The following is a 22,687-nucleotide window of genomic DNA, read 5'->3' as shown; positions in this document are numbered from 1 at the left end:
CCTTTCTTTAAAATCAAAAATAAAAATTAAAAAAATTAACCATTTTCACTCAATTTTTTATTGGGGGCTTATGAAGTTCTAGGCACTAGATGCTAAGCAGGGGGTTAGCTGGATATAAAGCTTACACAATGTTGATGAGCCCACTTTGCAAAGGAGACTGCAAAATTATAAATACAAAATTAAATGCAGGGCTTTGAAATGGGCTTATGCAAATGAGAGACCCTGAAGTTTAAGTTTCATTAGCTTTATAGTAATGATTTTAACTCTGGTGCTAGTGATACAACAGTAACGCAATAGACAGAAAGTTCTGCCTTTTTTGGAACTAATGTTATAATGGGGGAGGTATAACACAAAAATTAAATCTATTAAAGAATGTCATCAAAAAGAGAAAATGCTAAGGATTTGAGAGTGATTGGTTGCTGTTTCAGATAAGGTTCTCAGAGAAGACAGCTCTGAGAAGTTGATATTTGAGCAGAGAGGTCTTAATAAACTAAGGAAAGTAGCAAAAGTCCAGAGAAGATAGTGAGTTGTGCATGTTCCAAGGAATATCAAAAAGATGGCATACGGTGGAAAAAGTCAAGATAAGCCTGGATGACCTTGTAAACCATCGTAAATAGTTTAGATTTTATTCTCAGTATGGCAAAAAACCATGGAAGTATTGAGCAAAAAATGCCCGGATTTACATTTAGAAGAGTCACTCTGGGTTCTTTTTGGTATGAGGCATAAGTTCTGATGGGTCTTCAGCCAGTACTTTTGAAGTAGTGATATGATCCCAATATTACCTGGAGCTGAAGCACTTTAATCTTTGCAATCAGAGTCCCTTTCTGACCTAAGAATATATACTCTTTCCAGACTTGAGACTACCCCTGTTGTCCTATTTTCTTCCACTTACTTCTGTGCATTAATTATGGATTTTGTTATAGACTCAGATTTGTAGCCGCATTTCTGGCTGCCATATTTCATTGTCTACCTATGTGTCAATATCTTTCAACACTAACAGTCCTCATTCTGATTCCTGATGCTTGGATCTCCCACAGTTGTCTGTCTAAGTATGTAAATCCCTGCCACTGCCCCTCACTGTCTTTAATTCACTGTCTTTAATTCACTGTCTATGACATTCATATGCTGATAGAATTTCTTGAAAAATCCAGGAGATATAAAAGTGAGACAAGAAATGTGTGTGTGTGTGTGTGTGTGTGAGGGGGGGGAGAAAGAGAGGAGAGAGAGAGAGAGAGAAGGAGAAGAAAAGAGAACAGAAGGGGGAAAGGGAAAAGAGAAGAGGAGTAGGATATATCTATGTAAAGGTAATACATATCAATTAGCATTACTTATGTTAACTACTTGCAACTTATGCCTATTTCCAGCAAAAAAAAGTTTTCTGAATGTTATTAAATATATATCGGACTAAGTTGGTTTTAAGTATTTACTATTTGATTAAAATAGTAAGTGGTATATATGCATGACCAGACTTTCTAGATTCTTATTTAGGTACTGAAATTGTTTTTTCCATAAATTAAATGAAATAAATAAATTAATGTTCCAAAATAGTATCAATATAACTGAAGGACAGCACATTATCTTTTAAGAACCCAAACTGGATTATATCAATTCTTTCTGTGAATAGAATGAGTTCCTTGATTTGATTTGTGGTAGTCTATCTTTAGTTATTACAAAGTCTCAAAAAACAGGTGATATAAAAGATATACCATTTTGTTTTAATGGGGATTGGTTGTCTGGAAACTGTTTTATAACTTTGTTTCAAGAGTACCAATTTCTGCTGTCATCAATGGAGTAAAATCTAAATTATAAAAAAAGGTGAATGTTCCCATGGAGCTAGGATAGTCTCTTCAACAAACAGTGCTGAAACAACTGGACAACCACATGCAAAAAAAAAAAAATGAGTCCAGACACAGACCTTAAAATTGTCACAAAAAAAAGTCAAAATGAATTATAGACTTTAATGTAAAACACAAATCTATAAAACTTCATGATAACACAGGATAAAACCTAATAGAATACCTTGGTTATGGTGATGCCTCTTTAAATATAACATCAAAGAATAAATACATCAAATAAATAATTGGTAAGCTTCATTTCATTAAAATTAAAAACTTTTGTTCTGTGAAAGACAAAAGAATTAGAAGAGAAGCCAAAAACTATAAAAAAACTTTATAACTTAACAACAAGAAAACAAAACACCTAATTTAAAATGATCCAAAGACTTTGATACCTAATCAGAGAGGATATTCAGATGGAAAAGAAGCATACATCAATAGGGAAATATGAAATATCACTATACACTTATTAGAATGGTCAAATACAGAACAATGACAATACTAAATTCTGGCAACTATGTGGAACTACAGGAACTCTTCTACATTGGTGCTGGATGTGCTAAGTTGTATAGCCACTTTGGAAGATGGTTTGGTGGTTTTTTTTTAAAAAATATTATACTATGAGGACTTACTCCCAAAATTATGCCATTCACTTCATCACATATACCTTTGCTGCTATTGATTTCTGTGCCCAGAATTTCTTGTTCTTTGGCTGTTTAATTGACTCTTATTCATCCTTAAAACTTAACTACAAATCTCATTGTACATCTACTTTAAAGAGATAATGTGGATACAAGATGGCAGTGGAGAAGGTGGAAGCTACACTAACCTCCTCCCAAGATCAAACTGGAATTAAAACTAAATTGTCCCCCTGGCTGGTGTAGCTCAGTGGATTGAGCGCGGGCTGGGAACCAAAGTGTCCCAGGTTCGATTCCCAGCCAGGGTGCATTCCTGGGTTGCAGGCCAGAACCCCCAGCAACCGCACATTGATGTCTCTCTCTCTCTCTCTCTCTCTCTCTCTCTCTCTCTCTCTCTCTCTCTCCCCCTCCCTAAAAATTAAATAAATAAATAAATAAATATAAAAAAAAAACTAAATTGTAGAAAAATAATCCTAGCCCTGGCTGGCGTAGCTCAGTGGATTGAGCGCAGGCTGTGAACCAAAGTGTCGCAGGTTCGATTCCCAGTCAGGGTACATACCTGGATTGCACGCCATGACGCCCAGCAACCGCACATTGATGTTTCTCTCCCTTTCTATCTCCCTCCCTTCCCTCTCTAAAAATAAATAAGTAAAATTAAAAAATAATAATAATCCTGAATAAACAGTTGAACACTAGCTGGAGAGAAGCTTTATTATAACCAAGGACTTATGGAATAAACCACATCATCACATTAAGGCTGGTAGGAAAGGTGAAGACATAAGAAGGCTTACTGGGATCCCATGAGTGTGTGCTGAGATTCCAGAGGAAATTTTCTTATGGGGGATCCCCCTAAGAAATGTGGGATATAAACCCCAACCTAGGCTCCCCAGCCTGGAGCAACAGAACCTGGAAGGGAACCCAAGTAATATGCAGCTGTGAAAAGTGGTGGGGTTTCTGTATCCAGGGACAGATGGCTAAAGATGCCAAGAGTACCTTAAAGGGCCAGCAAACAAAATTTCATTTGCAGCCACTTACCCCTGGGCTCTAGCAGAGGGAGGACAGGAGGACAGTCTAGGGTTGGTGACTCTGGGGAGAGAGCTAAAGGGTTAGCATCCAGGATCCCTGTGCTCAGTCATTTCCCATGCTGCAGAAACCATCTTTCTCTGGCAGAGCACTCCCCTCCATGTAGCATCAGCCTGGGGTAAGCAATAGCTACCCCCCAGGAATGCCTTTCAACCCAATCTGTGGAACTTAACCCCTGACTGCTGCAGAGTACAATTGGAGGTTATTTCATTGATTAAGCCTAACAGAAAGCCTGCAGTTGAAGGTGCATATCTGGGAGATCTGAGACTTTAGCTGACACTCCCCTGGGCCTGGTGCTAGTAAAAGCTAGTGTTTATGTTCAGGCTGGTTCCTTCTTCACACACCCATGCCCAGCAGAGGGAGCCACAAGATGTGGATTTTGGATAGCTCCAAACAGGTTGCCTGTTCACAGGCAGCGTCTGAAAAAGGTCTACAGCAGAGGTGGTGCAAATTTATCTAATACATAGAAATAAATGCAAAGAGGTAGTCAAAATGGGAAGGTAGAGAAACAGGACCCAAATGAGTGAACAAGAGAATTCTCCAGAAGAAAAACTAAATGAAATGGAGACAAACGATTTATTAGATATAGAGTTTAGAGTAATGGTTATAATACTCAACAGGATGAAAAATGCATAGACCATAAAAAAGAACCAACCCAGTCAGAAATAAAGAATGCAATATTGGAAATAAACAATATACTGGAAGGAATAAACAGTAAGATGACACAGGGGATCAAATCAATGATTTGGAAGACAAGGTAGAAAAAACACTCAAGCAGAGCAGCAAAAATGAAAATTAATATAAAAAATCAAGAATGTTTAAGAGGTTTTTAGGACAACATGAAGTGTAACAACATGCACATCATGGGGATAGCAGTAGAAGAACAGAGCGAGGAAGGGATCAAGAACCTATCTAAAGAAATAATTACTGAAAACTTCCCTAACCTTGTGAATGAAAAAGACACAAGTTCAGGAAGGGCAGATAGTCCCAAACAAGATGGACCCAAAAAGGCCTACACAGAGACACATCATAATTAAAAAGGCAAAATTTAAAAACAAGGAAAGAATCTTAAAAGCCACAAGAGATAAGCAATAAGTTATCTACAAGGAAGGTCCCATTAAACTACCTTCTGATTTCTCAACAGAAACATTTCAGGCCAGGAAGAATTGGCAGCAAATATTCAAAGTGATAAAAATGAAGGACCTGCAACCAAGACTACTTTACCCAGCAAGGGCATTTAAAATTAAGGGATAAATAAAAAGCTTCTCAGACAAGAAAATCTAAAGGAAGTTGTTATCCCCAAGCCAGTATTTCAACTAATGATAAAGGGCTTGCTTTATGAAGATGAAGCAGAAAAGAATAAAAACAGAGGAGAATAGCTAAAAACATAAAATGGAAGTAAATAGAAATTCGTCAATAATCACTTTAAATGTAAATGGCTTAAATGCTCTAATCAAAAGACAGGATAGCTTGCCCTGGCTGGTGTGGCTCAGTGGATTGAGCTCCAGCCTGCAAACCAAAGAGTCACCAGTTCAATTCCCAGTCAGGGCACATGCCCAGGCTGCAGGCCACATACCCAGTAGGGGGCGCTTGAGAAGCAACCACACATTGATATTTCTCTCCCTCTCTTTCTCCATCACTCCCCCCTCTCTAAAAATAAATAAATAATTTTTAAAAAGACATAGGGTAGCTGAATGGATAAGAAAATAAGTTCCTTATACATGCTCTTTAAATAGGCCCATTTCAGAATTATAAAAAATTTAAAAAAGTACAGAGACTAAAATTAAAGGGATGGAAAAACATGCTTCATGCTAATGGAAAGGGAAAAAAAAGCTGGGGTAGCAATATTTATACCCAGCAAAATAGACTTTAAAACCAAGGCTACAGTAAGAAACAAAAAAGGACACTACACAATGCTAAAGGGAACAATCCAACAAGAGGATTTAACCTTAGTAATTATGTATACACCCAACATAAGAACACTTATTTATGCAAAGCAAATCTTGATGGACATAAAGGGAGAAATCAATAGAAATAATCATAGTAAGGAATTTTAATGTCTTCCAGTCAGAAAATCAACAAGGAGTCAGCAGCATTATATGATGCACTAGATCAAATACATTTAATTGATATCTATGGAGCATTTCACCCAAAAGCAGAAGGATGTACATTCTTTTCAAGAGCACAGGGATTTTTTTCTAGGGTAGACCACATATTAGGACTCAAGTCTCAATAAATTTAAGTTTGAAATCATACCAAGCATCTTCTGAGCACAATGCTATGAAACTAAATATCAATCATAATAAAGAAAAAAACTGAAAAGTACATGAAGACATGGAAGCTAAATAATATTGTTAAACAATGAATAAGTCAACAAAGAAATCAAGGGAGAATTCAAAAGATACTTTGAAAAACTGAAAATGAGAACACAACACAAAATCTGTGGGACACAGAGAAAGCAGTCCTAAGAAGGAAATTCACAGAATAACAGGCTTATCCTAAGAAATAAGAAAAAGCTCAAATAAACAATCTAACATTACACTTAGTAAAACTTGAAAAAGAACAACAAACAAAGTCCAAAGTGAGTAGAAAGAAGGAAATAATAAATATCAGATCAGAAGTAAATGAAATATAGTATAAAAAACAATACGAAAAATCAGTGCATCTGAGAGCTGATTCTTTGAAAGGATAAACAAGTTTGACAAACCATTAATCAGAGTCAGTAAGGAAGAACCCAAATAAATAAAATCAGAAGTTAAATAGGAGAATAATAATTGTCACCAAAGAAATGTAAAGTATTATAAAAAAATATTATGAACCACTACATGCCTACAAATTGGACAACCTGGACATCCTAGATAAATTCCTAGAAGTACATAATCTTCTAAAACTAAATCAGGAAGAATTAGATAATCTAACAGATGGATTATACCTAGTGATACTGAAGCAGTAATTTTAAAAAGTTGCAACAACAAAAACCCTAAACCAGATGGCTTCACAGGTAAAATTTACCAAACATTTCAAGAAGAACTGATATATTTCTTTCTCAAACTACTTCTTAAAGTTCAAAAATAAAGAAGACTAACAAACTCATTTTATGAAGTTGGCATTATCCTGATTCCAACTAAAAACACTACAAAATGAAAATGAGACTACAAAAACACAAAATCTGACAAAGATAAAGACACTACAAAAAAGAAAGTAATAGGCCAATATTCCTGATGAACATAGATATTAAAATCCTCAACAAAATATTAGCAAACAAAATTCAGCAATACATCACAAAGATCATATACCATAATCAAGTGAAATTTATTCTAGAAATGCAAAATTGGTACAACATTTGCAAATTCATAAATGAAAGATAAAAAGCACTTGGTTGTATAAATAGATGCAGAAAAAGCATTTGATAAAATCCAGCTCCCATTTATGATAAAACTCTTAGCAAATGGAAATATAGAAAACATACCTAAACATAATAAAGGCCACATGTGACAAACCCACTGTCAGCAACATACACACAGGAAAAAACTACAAGTGTTCCCTTTAAGGTTGGAAACATAAGAGGGATGTTCACTTTCACCTCTTATTCAACATAGTACTGGATATGTTAGCCATAGAAACAAGACAATAAAAAAATTAAAGCCATTGAAATTGGAAAGGAAGTAAAACTATTTTTACTTGCAGGTGACATCATACTGTAAATAGGGAACCAGGAAAATTCCACCAAGAAACTACTAGAAGTGATAAATGAATTCATTAATGTAGCAGAAATTCAAGGTAGGTACAACATTAGCAAATCAATGTGATTCACCACATAAGCAAAATGAAGGATAAAAATCACATGATCATATCAATGAATGCAGAAAAGTCATTTGATAAAATCTAGCACCTGTTTATGATAAAAACTCTCAGCAAAGTGGGATTAGAGGGAACATACCTAAACATAATAAAGGCCACATATGACAAACCCACTGCCACATCATACTCAATGAGCAAAAACTACAAGCGTTCCCCTTAAGATCGGGAACAAGACAGAGATGTCTATTTGCACCTCTCTTATTCTATATAGAACTGAAGTCCTAGTCACAACAAAGAGACATGAAGAAGAAATAAAAGCATTGGAAAGAAAGAAGTAAAACTGACATTATTTTCAAATGACATGATAGTGTATATAGTGAACCCCAAAGATTCCACCAAGAAATTATTAGAACTGACAAATGAATTCAGCAAAGTAACAGGATACAAAATCAATACCCAGAAATCGGTTGCATTTTTATGTTTCAATAACAAACTAAGCAAAAAGACATTAAGGAAACAACCCCATTCACAAATGCTACAAAAAGAATAAAATACATAGGGATAAACCTAACCAAGGATATAAAAGACCTATATTCAGAAAATTGTAACATATGAAGAAAGAAATTGAAGAAGATAAAATTAGTTGCACATACCATGTTCATGGATAGGAAGAAATAACATCATTAAAATGTTCATACTATCCATAGCAATCTATTAATTCAACACCATTTTTATCATGATTCCAATGAGATATTTCACAGGACCAGAACAAATAATTTAAAAATTTGTTTGGAATCACAAAAGGCCCCATACTGCAACAGCAATTCTGAGAAAGAAGAACAAAGTTGGAGGAATCATGCTTACTAACATCAAAATGCACTATTAGTCCATAGTAAAAAACAGCATGGCACTGGCATAGAAACAGACACAAAGACCGATGAAACATAATAGACAGCAGAGAAATAAACCCACAACTTTACAGTCAATTAATATTTGACATAGGAAACAAGCACATACAATGGGTTAAAGATAGTTTATTTGGTAAATGGTGTTGGGAAAATTGGACAGATATGTGCAGAAAAATGAAACTAGACCACTTTCTTAAACCACACACAAGAATAAATTCAAAATTGATCAAAGACTTAAATGTTAGACCCAAAACCATAAAAATCATAAAAGAAAAACAGGTACCAAAATCTTGGACATTGCTCATAGCAATATTTTATTGGATGTATCTCCCAAGGCAAAGGAAACAAAAGAAAAAATAAACAAATGGGACTACACCAAAATAAAAAAGTTTTTGTACAGCAAAGGTAATTGTCAATGAAATAAAAAGACAACCCACAGAATGGGAGAATATATTTACCTACATATCTGACAAGGGGTTAATATTCAAAATTCATAAAGAACTTGCAAAACTAAACACCAAAACCACAAAAAAATCCAGTTAAAAATGAGCAAAGGATGAGAATAGACACTTCTCTAAGGAGGACATATAGGTGGCCAATAGACATATGAAAAGATGTTTAACATCACTAATCATCAGAGAAATGCAAATTAAAACCACAATGAGATAGCATCTCATACATGTCAGAATGTCTATCACCAATAAATCAACAAACAACAAGTGCTGGTAAGGGTGTGGAGAAAGGGGAACTCTTTTGCACTATTGGTGGGAATGCAGATTTGTACAGCCACTGTGGAAATCAGTATGAAGATACCTCAAAAAAATGAAAATGGAACTGGCTTATGTTCCAGCAACTCAACTTGGGAATTTATCCAAAGAAATTTGAAACACTAATTCAAAAGAACAGAAACATCCCTATGTTTATTGCGGTGTTATTCATAAACACTATGATATGAAAGCAGCCAAAGTGCCCATCAGTAGATGAGGGGATAAAACAACTATGGGACATTTACACAATGGAATACTGCTCAGCCCTAAAAAAAAGAAAATTTTACCTTTTGCAATGGCATGGATGAACTTGGAAAACATTATACTAAGTGAAGTAAGCCAGTCAGAGAAAGACAAATACCATATAATTTCACTCATGTGTGGAATTAAACAAAAAGGGAAAAGGACTCATGAACAAAGAAAACAGTGTGGTGATTGCAGGATGAGAGAGGCTAAATGGTAGTGGGAAAATATAATAAAGGTTAAAGGGTTATCTCTTTTAAAGATCAAAAGAGATAACATAGAAGCCAGATGTATCTTAATTTGCAAAGTGGATTTTCTATTTACTGGCTGTGTTATTTTAGGCAAAGTTTTAATTCTCAGGTTCTTCATTTTATTTATTTATTTACTTACTTACTTATTTCTTCTGTTTAAGTATGGTTGGTTGAAATATATTAATTTAAGGTATACAAAATAACTCACATTCTTAATTTTAAAGTTGGCACATCAATACCAGACATCTATAGTTATTTATTTGATTAAATGAGGTAACAAAGCAACTAGAACTTGCACACACTCACAAAAGTTCTATCAGGCTTTCAGTCAAGATGTCAGTGTAGGTAAATACTATACTCACATCCTCCCAGCACATCAAAATTGCAACTGAACTAAAGAACAACCATCATTCTGAACCACCTGAAATCTAGGTGAATGTATCTTCTGTAACTAAAGATATATAAAAGAAGCCACATCAAGACATGTAGAGGGGACTGAGAGGCAAACCGGCTGGTACCACACACATGTGTAGCAATTAAAAACTGGAAGGAATATCTCTGTTGCAGTGGTCCCTCCCAAGAAGTGAAGGGATGCAGCCTCATACCAGGCCTTCAGCCCAGGGTTCAAGTGCTGGGAAGAAAAGTCCCTATAACTTCTGATTGTGAAAACCATCAGGGACTATGGAATGAGTGAAGTGGAGCAATTGGTGCTTTCTTACAAAAGGAAACATACTCTTACCATAAGATCTAGCAACTATGCTCCTTAGTATTCATCCAAAGGAGTCGAAAACTTATATTCACACAAAAGCTTACACACGAATGTTTATAGTAGCTTTACTTATACTTTCCAAAGTTTGGAAAGAACTAGTATGTCCTTCAGTAAGTGAAGGGATAAATAAACTGTGGTACATGTAGACAATGGAATATTCTCCAACACTAAAAAGAAATAAGCTATCAAGCCATAAAAAGTCATGGAGGAACCTTAAATTGCATTATTAGTAAGCTATAAAAGAAGCCAATCTGGAAAGGCTATATGCTCTATGATTTCAACAATGTGACATTCTAAAAAAAAAGACAAAACTGTGGAGATAGTACAAAGATCAATGGTTTCCAGGGGTTGGGGGTTGGGGGAAAATAGAACAGAGGATGTTGGGGGCAGTGAAATACTCTGTAAGATAATATAACGATGGATATATGTCATTATACTTTTGCCCAAACTCATAGAATGTAAAATGCCAAGAATGAACCCTAAGATAAATTATGGACATTGAGTGATTAAGAAGTGTCATCCTTAGTAAAAAATGTATTATTTCAGTGAGTGATTTTGATAATAAAGGAAACTATGCATATATGGGTGTAGAGAGTATATAAGAAATTTCTGTACCTTCCTCTCCATTTTGTTGTAAGCCTAAAACTACTCTAAAAATAGTGTTTTTATAAACATGATTATGTTGATTGAAAAAATGTGAAATAAAGGTAATAATATTCTACTTTCATGAATTATATATATACATATAAATCTTATGAAACTCATTCAGAAAAAACTGTTTGTCTAATTCTAGCCCTAAATTATTAAATCCGATGATTTTCTTTACATTTTTGTCTGAATTTGTGGAACAAGCCCATCCAGTGTATTAGTTTCCTATAGACACAGCCATTGATTCAGTATGGACCAGGAAGTACATACTTGGATATATCAGGCTTTTCTAAGTCTGACAAGGTAACAAGGGATTGCTTTTCAGATCTCAACTGCCATAAACTTTAATTAAGAATGGAACCAGTTCCCTGGCTCATGTAGCTCAGTGAATTGAGTGTGGGCCTGTGAAGCAAAGGGTTGCCGGTTCAATTCCAGTCAGGGCACATGCCTGGGTTGCAGGTCAGCTCACCAGTAGTGGGCATGTGAGAGGCAACCACACAATGATCTTTCTCTCCCTCTCTTTCTCCTTTCTTTCCCCTCTCTCTAAAAATAAATAAATAAATAATTTGAAAATAAGAAAAAAAGAATGGAACCCATTATATCAAGGTAAGAGCTATAAGTGCGGCCATGTAAGCTATTTAAAATTCAAATATTTAAAATAGGATTAGGCAAAACAAGTAAAAACATTGTGCTAGTAAAACACAATATCATGGTCTTAAAATAGGTCTGATTTCTAACTCTGAGTTGGCATGAGTTATCCTATTTATTAGCATCCAGATTTAAAAAGCAGTAGGTGGGAGGAAATGGACACAACTGTACTTGAACAATTTTTAAAAATGTGAAAAAAATTTTAAAAATAAAGAAGCAGTAGGAATGCAAAACTGAGAATCTCTTTCCCTACCAGTACCTCTAGCCCTATATATTAGGAATGTGCATGATATCGCTAAAGAGAGAACAAATTATAACATCCAAGATTTTTTAACTATTTTGATGTCAATAATTATTTAATGCTATATTATCTTAACATTCAGATCATCTACACAGCTCATTTTAATGTACTGTTCACTTTCTTATGTCCTCCAAATTTTTTTTCAATTAAAACATTTGTAAAAACTGTTGGAAGGAAAAATGTCACTTGATTTCATAACTTAGTAAAAAGTTATCAATTTTGTAGCTCAATATAGACAGCTTAAAAGTGATATTTAATAAAATACTCCCCACTTTTCTACATCAAGCATTTTTAGTGTATTCAGCTGTAGATAGATATTCTCAACTTTTTTTTCCTCCAAAATCTTTCGGAATAGAAGAGGAGGATTTATATATTTATTGACCTGGCAGCACAACTAGAACCATCTCTATGGCAAGTGTCTATGGATGGATTTTGGACAGAATGTCTATTTTCAATCAGTAAACATCATGTAAACATGGACCTTTCAGTGTATGAAACCCTATTCATAACTACATTAATGTTACACTTTGGGACTCGAAATTTGAAGTCTGGTCAGCTAAGCACCCTGTGTGTTTGCCTGTCTAACTTTACTATCATATTGCAAACAGCAACAAAATTGATCATATGCTAATATAAGATGTGACTTTTTAAGAGAAACGTGACAAGCAATTTTTCAGCAGAAATATGAGATTTGGTTTTCCAAGGTAAACTAAAAGAGGAATGGTTAAATGATTATAAAGATCACTTATTCTTCTGCATGTTTGAATCACAGCTGAGCCCAGTTTTATTCAAATTTTTGTTTTAAGATAGTTCCATAGCTGCCACTGTTTGGTTCTGCTTCTTGTTAAGTCCAGTCTATGGAGCAGTTTCAGAGAAACTAAAATATGAAGGAGTTTCAACCTGGCAATAAAAGCACAAGTATCATAGCTCATTTATTTTTGAGTATATTTTATGGATTATACTATTACAATTTTCCCAGTTTTCCCCCTTTATCCCCCCTCCACCCTGCACCCCCCAACCCTCTAGCATTCCCTCCCCTTATATCATGTCCATGAGTTGTACGTATAAGTTCTTTGAGTTCTCATAGCTCTTTTATAGAAAAACCTATTTGCCCATAGACTTGCCCATCATTCTGGTCTAGATGAAGAGAGGGTTCTAGGGTTATTTTAAACCATGCACTTCAAATGAGCAGGGAAAACAAATCCTACATCCAGGTGGAAATTAGTTTTATACTCTTCCTAAGCCTTTTCAGATAATCAAAACCAAGGTCTCAAAGCCTGAGTGTTTCACAAGTACTTTCTAATGTTTTTCAAGACTTTGTTTTCTTCATTGGAAGCATAGCTTGATGTTTGTGAGACAGTGTACTAGCAACTCAGATGGCTTTGAAATGAGAATTTGCCTATGAGATATTTTATTGCCCCCAACCCCGTCAATACATGTTCAGATTACCCACCTGGCTTAGGCATGCTAGCTTCAGTATAGTCACCCTAAAATGTGCAATAGTAGTCTCAGGCACTGGCTTTTCCATATGTAAATTGTCTAAAAGATTCTTGGCAAGATGTGTGACTTTTGCAAATGTACATCATACCAACATATTTCATTGAGCCAGGATAGAATGTCCTTCTGCCTGTAATACTATTTTTCCCTACTTCCACTTCTCTTCTAATCTTACCAACTCCCATCAACATTGTACAGGTGGAGGAACAAAATTAAGGGTCATTTATGAAAATGTGGGAATAGCCATGGAAGATATTTGAGGAGTGCCTCTGGAGTTGCTAAAATGACATTATAGCCTTCCAAAAATCCATTCTGTTTCATCTTACGTCATGTCTTGAATAATTATGCTGTTATGCACATAATTACATAATTTTTATTTCATGGATGTCACAAATAATCATTGTCATGTCAGTTTTTACCAAAAGTTAAAGTGATTACATTCATTTTTGGTAGTTTTATTGCTTTTGAACCCCAAAGGATGCATGTTTCAGTGGAAAAGGAATAGGGTAAGGAGAACACTGCATACAAATCTAAACTTTCTTAACCAAGAATTTTCTTTTTTTCACATTTTTTATTGTTGTTCAAGTACACTTGTCTGCATTCCTCCCACCACTCCCCCCACCCCAGCCATCTAATGCACCTGTATAATAAGAAATAGGAAATAGAATATGAGCACACTACACAATTGGATCTTAAAATAACAAGCCCTCATAGTATTTTTCTAGAGAATGAAATATTTAATACATGTTCAGAATTATAATTAGGTGCTTGGGTTTCACAAGAGCAGACTGGCTTTAATCTAGTGGCTCCTTGGGTTCTTCCCAAATGCAGAGTTTCTCAGAGCATTACTATTGAATTGAAAGAGATATGCAAGGCAGCCAAGTTGATATGGAAAGGACTTTGCCATCATTTAAGAAAGGAAGTAAAAATGATGTATCATGGCTGGCTTTCCAAGTTTAAAACTTCAAGCAGTAAGACAGTTAATTTTACAGTTTCTTTCTCTACTGTGGATACCACAAAAATATGGATATTTCCAAGTTGTTATTCTAACCTTTTATAATCAATGTTTACACATCTTTTTTTTAATTTTATTTTAATCATTGTTCAAATACAGTTTTCTCCTTTTTACTCGCAATCCAGTCCCCCCTCCCACCCTCCCCACTTCCCTCCCATTACCACCCTCCCCTTAGTTTATGACCATGTGTCCTTTAAGTTTGTTCCTGTGAACCCTTCCCACTGTCCCCTTAAATTCCCTCTTCTCTCCCCTCTGGTCACCATCAGCCTGTCCTCTATTTCAGTGTCTTTGGTAATATTTTGCTTGTTTCTTTGTTTTGTTATTTAGGTTCCTGTTAAAGGTGAGATCATACGGTATTTGTCTTTCACTGACTGGCTTGTTTCGCTAAGCATAATGTTTTCCAGCTCCATCCACGCTGTTGCAAAGGGTAGGAGCTCCTTCTTTCTTTCTGCTGAATAGAATTCCATTGTGTAAATGTACCATAGATTTTGATCCATTCATTTACTGATGGGCATCTTGGTTGCTTCCAGCATCTAGCTATTGTAATATGTGCTGCTATGAACATTGGGATACATAGGTTTTTTTGAATTGGTGTTTCAATGTTCTTAGGATAGAGTCCCAGCAGTGGAAGTGCAGGGTCAAAAGGCAGATCCATTTTTAGTTTTCTGAGGAAGTTCCATGCTGCTTTCCATAGTGGTTGTACCAGTCTGCAGTCCCACCAGCAGTGCACTAAGGTCCCCTTTTCTCCACAACCTCTCCAACACTTGTTGTTTGTTGCTTTGTTTATGATGGCCATTCTGACTGGTGTGAAGTGGTATCTCATTGTGGTTTTAATTTGCATCTCTCTGATAGCTAGTGATATTGAACATGGTATCATGTGTCTTTGGATTTTCTGTATGTCCTCCTTGGAGAAGTGTCTGTTCAAGTCCTTTGCCCACTTTTTAATTGGATTCCTTGTCTTCTTAGAGTGCAGTCGTGTAAGTTCTTTATATATTTTGGAGATCAAACCCTTGTCTGAGGTATCATTGGCAAATATGTTTTCCCATACAGTTGGTTCTCTTTTAATTTTGATACTGTTTTCTTTAGCTGTGCAGAAGCTTTTAATTTTGATGAGGTCCCATTTGTTTATTCTTTCCTTTATGTCCCTTGCTCTAGGGGACACATCAGTAAAAAAGTTTCTTCGTGAAATATCTGAGATTTTCCTACCTACGTTCTCCTCTAGGACTTTAATGGTGTCACGCTTTATATTTAAGTCTTTTATCCACCTTGAATCTATTTTTGTATAAGGTGTAAGTTGGTGCTCAAGTTTCATTTTTTTGCACGTGGCTGTCCAGTTCTCCCAACACCATTTGTTTAAGAGGCTATTTGTATTCCATTTAATGTTGCTGCCTCCTTTGTCCAATATTAATTGACCATAGAGACTTGGGGTTATTTCTGGGCTCTCTGTTCTGTTCCATTGGTCTATTTGCCTGTTTTTATGCCAGTACCAGGCTGTTCTGATTACAGTGGCCTTGTAGTATAGTTTAGTGTCAGGTATTGTGATCCCTCCTACTTTACTCTTCTTTCTCAAAATTGCAGCAGCTATTCGGGATCGTTTATAACTCCATATAAATTTTTGAAGTGTTTGTTCTATGTCTGTGAAATAAGCCATTGGTACTTGAATAGGTATTGCATTGAATGTGTGCATTGCTTTGGGTAGTATGGACATTTTGATGATATTAATTCTTCCAATCCATGAACACGGTATATGTTTCCAGTTGTTTGTGTCTTCCTTGATTTCTTTCTTCAGTGTTGTGTAGTTTTCTGAATACAGGTCTTTTACCTCTTTGGTTAGGTTTATTCCTAGATATTTTATTTTTCTTTTTGCTATTTCAAATGGGATTTTTTCCTTGATCTCTGTTTCTGCTGTTTCATTGTTGATGTACAGAAATGCCTTTGATTTCTGGATATTGACTTTGTATCCCGCTGTTTTGCCAAATTCATTTATTAGGTCAAGCAGTTTTTTGGTGGAGTCTATAGGATTTTCTACGTACAGTATCATGTCATCTGCAAACAGTGACAGTTTTGTTTCCTCCTTTCCGATTTGAATGCCTTTTATTTCTTTTTCTTTTCTGCTTGCTGTGGCTAAAACTTCCAGTACTATATTGAATAGAAGTGGTGAAAGTGGACAGCCTTGTCTTGTTCCCGATCTTAGTGGAAAAGATTTTAATTTTTGCCCATTGAGTATGATGTCGGCTGAAGGTCTCTCATATATGGCCTTTATTATGTTGAGGAATGCTTCCTCTATTCCCACTTTGCCAAGTGCTTTTATCATGAATGGGTGCTGTACCTTATCAAATGCTTTTTCTGCATCTATTGATATGATCATGTGGTTTTTGTCTTTGCTTTTGTTTATGTGATGTATTACATTTACTGCCTTGTGAATATTGAACCATCCTTGCATCCCTGGAATGAGTCCCACTTGGTCATGTTGTATGATCTTTTTAATGTATTGTTGGATGCAGTTTGCCAGTATTTTGTTGAGGATTTTAGTGTCAATGTTCATCAGTGATATTGGCCTGCAGTTTTCTTTCTTTGTTGTGTCTTTATTTGGTTTTGGAATTAGGATGATGTTGGCCTCATAAAAAGAGTTTGGGAGACTCCCATCTTTTTGGATTTTTTGGAATAGTCTGTGAAGGATAGGGGTTAGTTCTTCCTTAAATGCTTTGTAGAATTCTCCTGTGAAACCATCTGGTCCAGGGTTTTTGTGTGTGGGGAGTTTTTTGATTACTGATTCAATTTCTTTTGTTGTTATTGGTCTGTTCAGGCTTTCTGCTTCTTTTTCATTGAGTTTTGGAAGATCATATTTTTCTAGAAATTTGTCCATTTCACCTAGGTTTTCAAATTTCTTGGCATACAGTTCTTTGTAGTAATTTCTTACAATCCTTTGTATTTCTGTGGTATCTGTTGTAATCTCTCCTCTTTCATTTCTGATTGTGTTTATTTGGGTCTTCTCTCTTCTTTTCTTGATGAGTCTGCTTAAAGGCTTGTCGATTTTGTTTATCTTTTCAAAGAACCAGCTCTTGGATTCATTGATCCTTAGAATTGTGCTTTTAGTCTCTGTCATTTAATTCTGCTCTGATCTTGGTTATTTCCGTCCTTCTGCTTGCTCTGGGCTGCCTTTGTTGTTGTTCCTGAAGTTCTTGTAGACATAGGGTTAGGTTGTTTGTTTGGAATGTTTCTAACCTTTTTAGGTGGGCCTGTATCGCTATGAACTTCCCTTTCAGGACTGCCTTGGCTGTGTCCCATAAGTTTTGGGTTGTTGTGAGTTCGTTTTCATTTGTTTCCAGAAACCGTTTGATTTCTTCCCTAATATCGTTCTTGACCCATTCATTGTTTAATAGCATGCCATTTAATCTCCATGATTTCAAGTGTTTTTGGTTTTTTTCCTTGGGGTTGGTTTCTAGCTTCAGTCCCTTGTGGTCTGAGAAAATGCTTGGTATGGTTTCAATTTTCTTGAAATTGTTGAGGCTTGTTTTGTGTCCTATCATGTCGTCTATCTTTGAGAATATTCCATGTACATTTCAAAAGAATGTATATTTAGCTTCTTTTGGGTGGAGAGCTCTGTATATATCAGTAAAGTCCATTTCATCAAGGGTATTGTTCAATGCCACAATATCTTTGTTGATATTTTGTTTAGAAGATCTGTCCATTTTTGGTAGTGGGGTGTTAAAATCTCCCACTATAATTGTGTTGCTGTCCATATCTTTCTTGAAGTCCTCTAAGATTTTCTTTATGTATTTCGGCGCTCCTATGTTGGGTCCATATATATTTACAATATTTATGTCTTCTTGATGTATTCTTCCCTTGAGTATTATGAAGTGACCTTCTGGGTCTCTCCTTATGGACCCTTTTTGGAAGTCTATTTTGTCTGATATGAGTATTCCTACCCTGGCTTTTTTTTTTCCTCTCCATTTGATTGGAAGATTTGTTTCCAGCCCTTCAGTTTCAGCCTGTGTAGGTCTTTTATCCTGAGGTGGGTCTCTTGTAGACAGCAGATATGTGGGTCATTCTTTCTTATCCAATCAGCTATTCTATGTCTTTTGATTGGAACATTTAATCCATTTACATTTAAGGTTATTATTGATAGGTACTTATTCATTGTCTTTTATGTACTTGTGTTCCTCTCTCTCTCTCTCTCTCTTTTCCTTCCCTTCCTTAAAGCAGTCCTTTTAGAATCTCTTGCAGAGCTGGTTTGGTCGAGGTGTATTCTTTTAGACTTCTTTTGTCTGGGAAGCTTCTTATTTGGCCTTCTATCTTGATTGAGAGCCTTGCTGGATATAGTAGCCTTGGTTGCAGCCCTCTGGTTCTCATTACCTGGAGTATTTCTTGCCATACTCTTCTTGCTTGAAGTGTTTCCATTGATAATTCAGCTGTTAGCCTTATTGGGGCTCCCTTGTATGTTACTTCCTTTTTCTCCCTTGCTGCCTTTAAGATTCTCTCTTTGTCTTGAAATTTTGTCATTTTAATTATGATGTGCCTTGGGGTGGGTCTCTTTGGGTTCCTCTTGATTGGGGCTCTCTGTGTTTCCTGGATTTGTGTGACTTTTTCTCTCATCAAATTAGGGAAGTTCTCCTTCATTACTTGTTCAACTAGGTTTCCGATCCCTTGCTTTTCTTCTTCTCTTTCTTGTATCCCTATTATACGGATATTATTATGTTTCATATTGTCTTGCATTTCTCTTAATCCCTCTTCATTCTTTCTGAGCCTCTTTTCCTTTTCTTGCTCTTTCTGGATGCTGTTTTCTACTTTGTCCTCCAGCTCACTAATCCGATCTTCTGCTTCAGCAATCCTGCTTTTCATTCCTTCTACTGTGTTCTTCAGTTCAGAAATTGTATTCTTCATTTCCTCTTGACCTTTGTTGAGAGTTTCTATTTCCTTTTTCATGTTTATATAGTTTGCAGTGAGATTGATGTAGTTTCCCTCTAATTTCTGAAAGCTCATTGTGAGTTCATTAAACTTCCTGGTAATCATTGTTTTGAACTCACTATCTGATAGTTGAGTTGCCTCTATTTCATTTAGCATTTTTCCTGAGGCTTCCTCATTCCCTTCAATTGGGGGTTGTTTCTTTGTTTTCTCATTGTTCGTGGGTTTCTTCTGTTTTCTTCTTGTTTGTTAATTTGATCTGTTCTAATTCCCTTTAATTATGGTGTGAACTTCTGTGGTAGAATATTTGTGAGATTCAGTGGTGCAATCTCCTTCGTGTGTCCTGGTGCTCACAGCTTCCCCCTATTCTTTTTTGTGATCAGTTGGAGGAGTAAGGCAAAATGGTTTAAAACAGCAAGACAGTTTACTATGATATTTACTTTAGCAGCCAGTAGAGAAGAGATGGGTTATCCTTTGGCTCCTCATAGTGTTAACCGTGATCCTCCACCTCACTATCTACGTTTTAGAAAGGATGGAAATAAGGTAAGACTCTTATTGGGGATGAGAGGATTGTTAGTTGGATCTAGAAAGCTGTGAGTCTGTGGGAGGTCAGATTCTAAGGTAGGGTTGGACTAAAGATTAGTATATAGGAGTAGTGAGTAAAAGAATAGAGACAACCCCCACAATAGTATAGTTCAGAAAATTGCAAAGTGGGCTGAGATCAGGTAGGGGTATTGAGAAGCATTTACAATTGTATAGACTAGGTCTTACTAGCAGTAATAGTAAAGTTACAGTCTTGTGGCAGAGTCGATGAGGTCTAGATAACAAGAATAAAGAGTATAGAACCTTGAGAGATGTATTAATGAAACACAGATGAGGGATAGTAACTTATCAACACTTTGTTACTGATATACCAGGGAGAACCTATCAAATGACAGTATAACCAGCCAAGCAAAGAAGATTATACAGAAAGAAAAAGAATACCAAAATATTATTAAAATAACAAATGTCAGAAGAGTGAGAAAAAGATAATACAAATTTACAGTAACTTGCAAGATTAAAAAAAAGGAAAGAAAAGCAGAAGATGTAGTGCAGGAGAGATAAATTTGGAGTGGAAAGAATAATATTAGTATGAATGGAAGAGAAACATAAGGGATTGCGAGATAAAAATAATAAGAATTGAAAAATAAAATGTCACGTAAAACACAAGATAAAATCAATCAACCAACAACAGCCAGAGAAACCAAACAAAGCCAAAAAAATAAACTGCACACACAAAAAGCAAAAACAAACAATCAAACAAAAAAACCTCTTGTTGGTTTCTAACTGGCCAGACCAGTTTTTCTGATCTTGCTGGCTTCAGCTGGCTGAGGGACCTTTGAAATGCTTCTCTCTCTCCCAGCCAGACCTCAGCTGGTTTGTCAGGTAGCCTGGGCGCTCCGGAACACTGGCTCTTTGTATCTCACTTCCTCGTTCTTCTGGACTCTGGGGTCCTGCAGGTTCCATCTCTATGATCTCAGGAGGCACCCGCGACGTTTTGGGATTCATCGCGCCCTCCCTGGGGATCGTAAAAGGGTGTGCCCCTCCCCCAGACTTTTGAGATTGGGGTCTAGGATCGCCCTAAGTGCTTCGCCTAGACCCTTCCGGCATCAAAGCGCGCAAGAGTAAGTCATCCTGACGGGGTGCGGGCCAAGCTGTTTCCAGCTCCGCGTTCCCCGCCGAACCGCACTCCGACTGGGTGTGGGTGCCTTTCCTGGCTCCCCCTGGTCGGGCTGGCTGGAAATTTCTGAGCCTCTACTATAGGAATGCACCAAGCGCCACGTCCCTCCTGGGATCCCGGTGCACAGTTCAGGCCTCCCTATGGGGCGAGAACCTAGCGCTTCCCAACTCTGTGCTCTCCACCGATCTGCACTTCTTCTGGGCTAGGGATGCAGGTGCCCTTCCAGGCTGCCCCTGGTCCTGTCGGCTAGAGTCCCTCACTCCTCCCAGGCCTCTGGGCGGGTGTTCATAGTCCCTGGGTGATTTTTTCCCAGTCCAACTGGCCAATCTGTTCCTTACACGCTCTCCCCTGGAGTTGCTCACCCCACCCCCCGTATTCGGGGGAGGGAGCAGCAACTTCCCTCTCCCGGGAGCCCTGGGTCAGACCCCGGAGCACCGGGCGGGCCTGGGGTCTGCACACCCCTAGACCCCGCATTGATCCCTGGGCCCCTTTTGTCCTGTAGCCAACTCCTTACTGTCTGGTTTTCCAGTGAGTGCAATAATTTTTGATGTCCTGCTTTCCAAAGTGATTCAGTAACCTAGCCCACTTGCTCTGTTTCTCCACCGATCCGCGAGTTTCCCCCCTCTTCAGAGAAGCCGAGAAAAATGCTGCCTAGAGTAAAGCCACCATATTCCCTCCAGACTCAATGTTTACACATCTTAACTATAGCTTTTATTTACACTGTGTTTTAGGTCACATTTGCATGTATCATTAATAGATATATATATTTCCTTTGGAAGAGGTTTGACTTTTGAAATCTTTATAATTACCATTATAATTTACATCAATATCATCTTATTATCACTATTTATAATTGTTGAGAACAACACCATGCATTATCAACTAATGCCAGGGAAGAACATTAACTATATGAAAGATTAGCAAATATCATAATACCAGCCACCAGGTACAGAAGTCCAAATGCTTCTGCTCACTGCATCTTGGTAACAGAGTTGCCAAGAAAAATGCAACACAATCAAGCACTGGAAGGAAAAAGCTTTTACTCACCTAGACAAAGACAAAACAAGATCAGCTCCAATAGTGGGTATCAGTCTCTCATGGCTAGCCCTTGGCACTGTGCAGCCAAAGCAAAGCAATTGGCCTATGCAGACCCTTGTCATGCCTCAGCTGAAGGACCCCTGTCCCTCCTTGTGCAGTCTGAAACACTGGAAGCTTGGAATGTGTCTGAAAGCCTTCGAAGTACTTGCTTAAGCAGAATAGAGGGATAATCAGAGTCTTAATCAGGGAAGGGTATTCCCACACAAAGTGATAAGCCCAGCAGATAATGTGTATGCCTATCTTTAAGTGGAAGTTGAAATACTGTATACATGAGATTGCTTTTACCAACACTGGTAAACCTTTCCTCAGCATGAAAGATTTGGTACCAGATATTATAGAATTTCCCAAATTTAAATACCTCTAATATAAGTTATTAATAACTCACACATAGATTATATAGAGTATTTTTAAACTACCTGTGTTGAACAAATATTTTCTAAGCAAATTAACTATATAAACTGGATTTATTTGAATATATTAAAAATAGCCGAGAAACCTTCCAAAACTTCTTAGGTATGTCAATGACCTTATTACAAACAGTTCTTATATATTCACTAAAA

The 22,687-nt window shown here is 36.7% G+C and overlaps 1 pseudogene; it reads right to left on the bottom strand.

The window, feature by feature from the left end:
* Positions 1–20,815, bottom strand: part of LOC114505510 — a 49,759-nt pseudogene extending 28,944 nt beyond the window's left edge.
* Positions 20,816–22,687: the final 1,872 nt, after the last annotated feature.

The sequence above is a fragment of the Phyllostomus discolor genome, chromosome X (assembly GCF_004126475.2).
Source record: "Phyllostomus discolor isolate MPI-MPIP mPhyDis1 chromosome X, mPhyDis1.pri.v3, whole genome shotgun sequence".
In the NCBI taxonomy this organism is placed as follows: Eukaryota; Metazoa; Chordata; class Mammalia; order Chiroptera; family Phyllostomidae; genus Phyllostomus; species Phyllostomus discolor.
The sequence above is the reverse complement of the archived record's forward strand: the minus strand, read 5'-3'. Positions and strand labels throughout refer to the sequence as shown.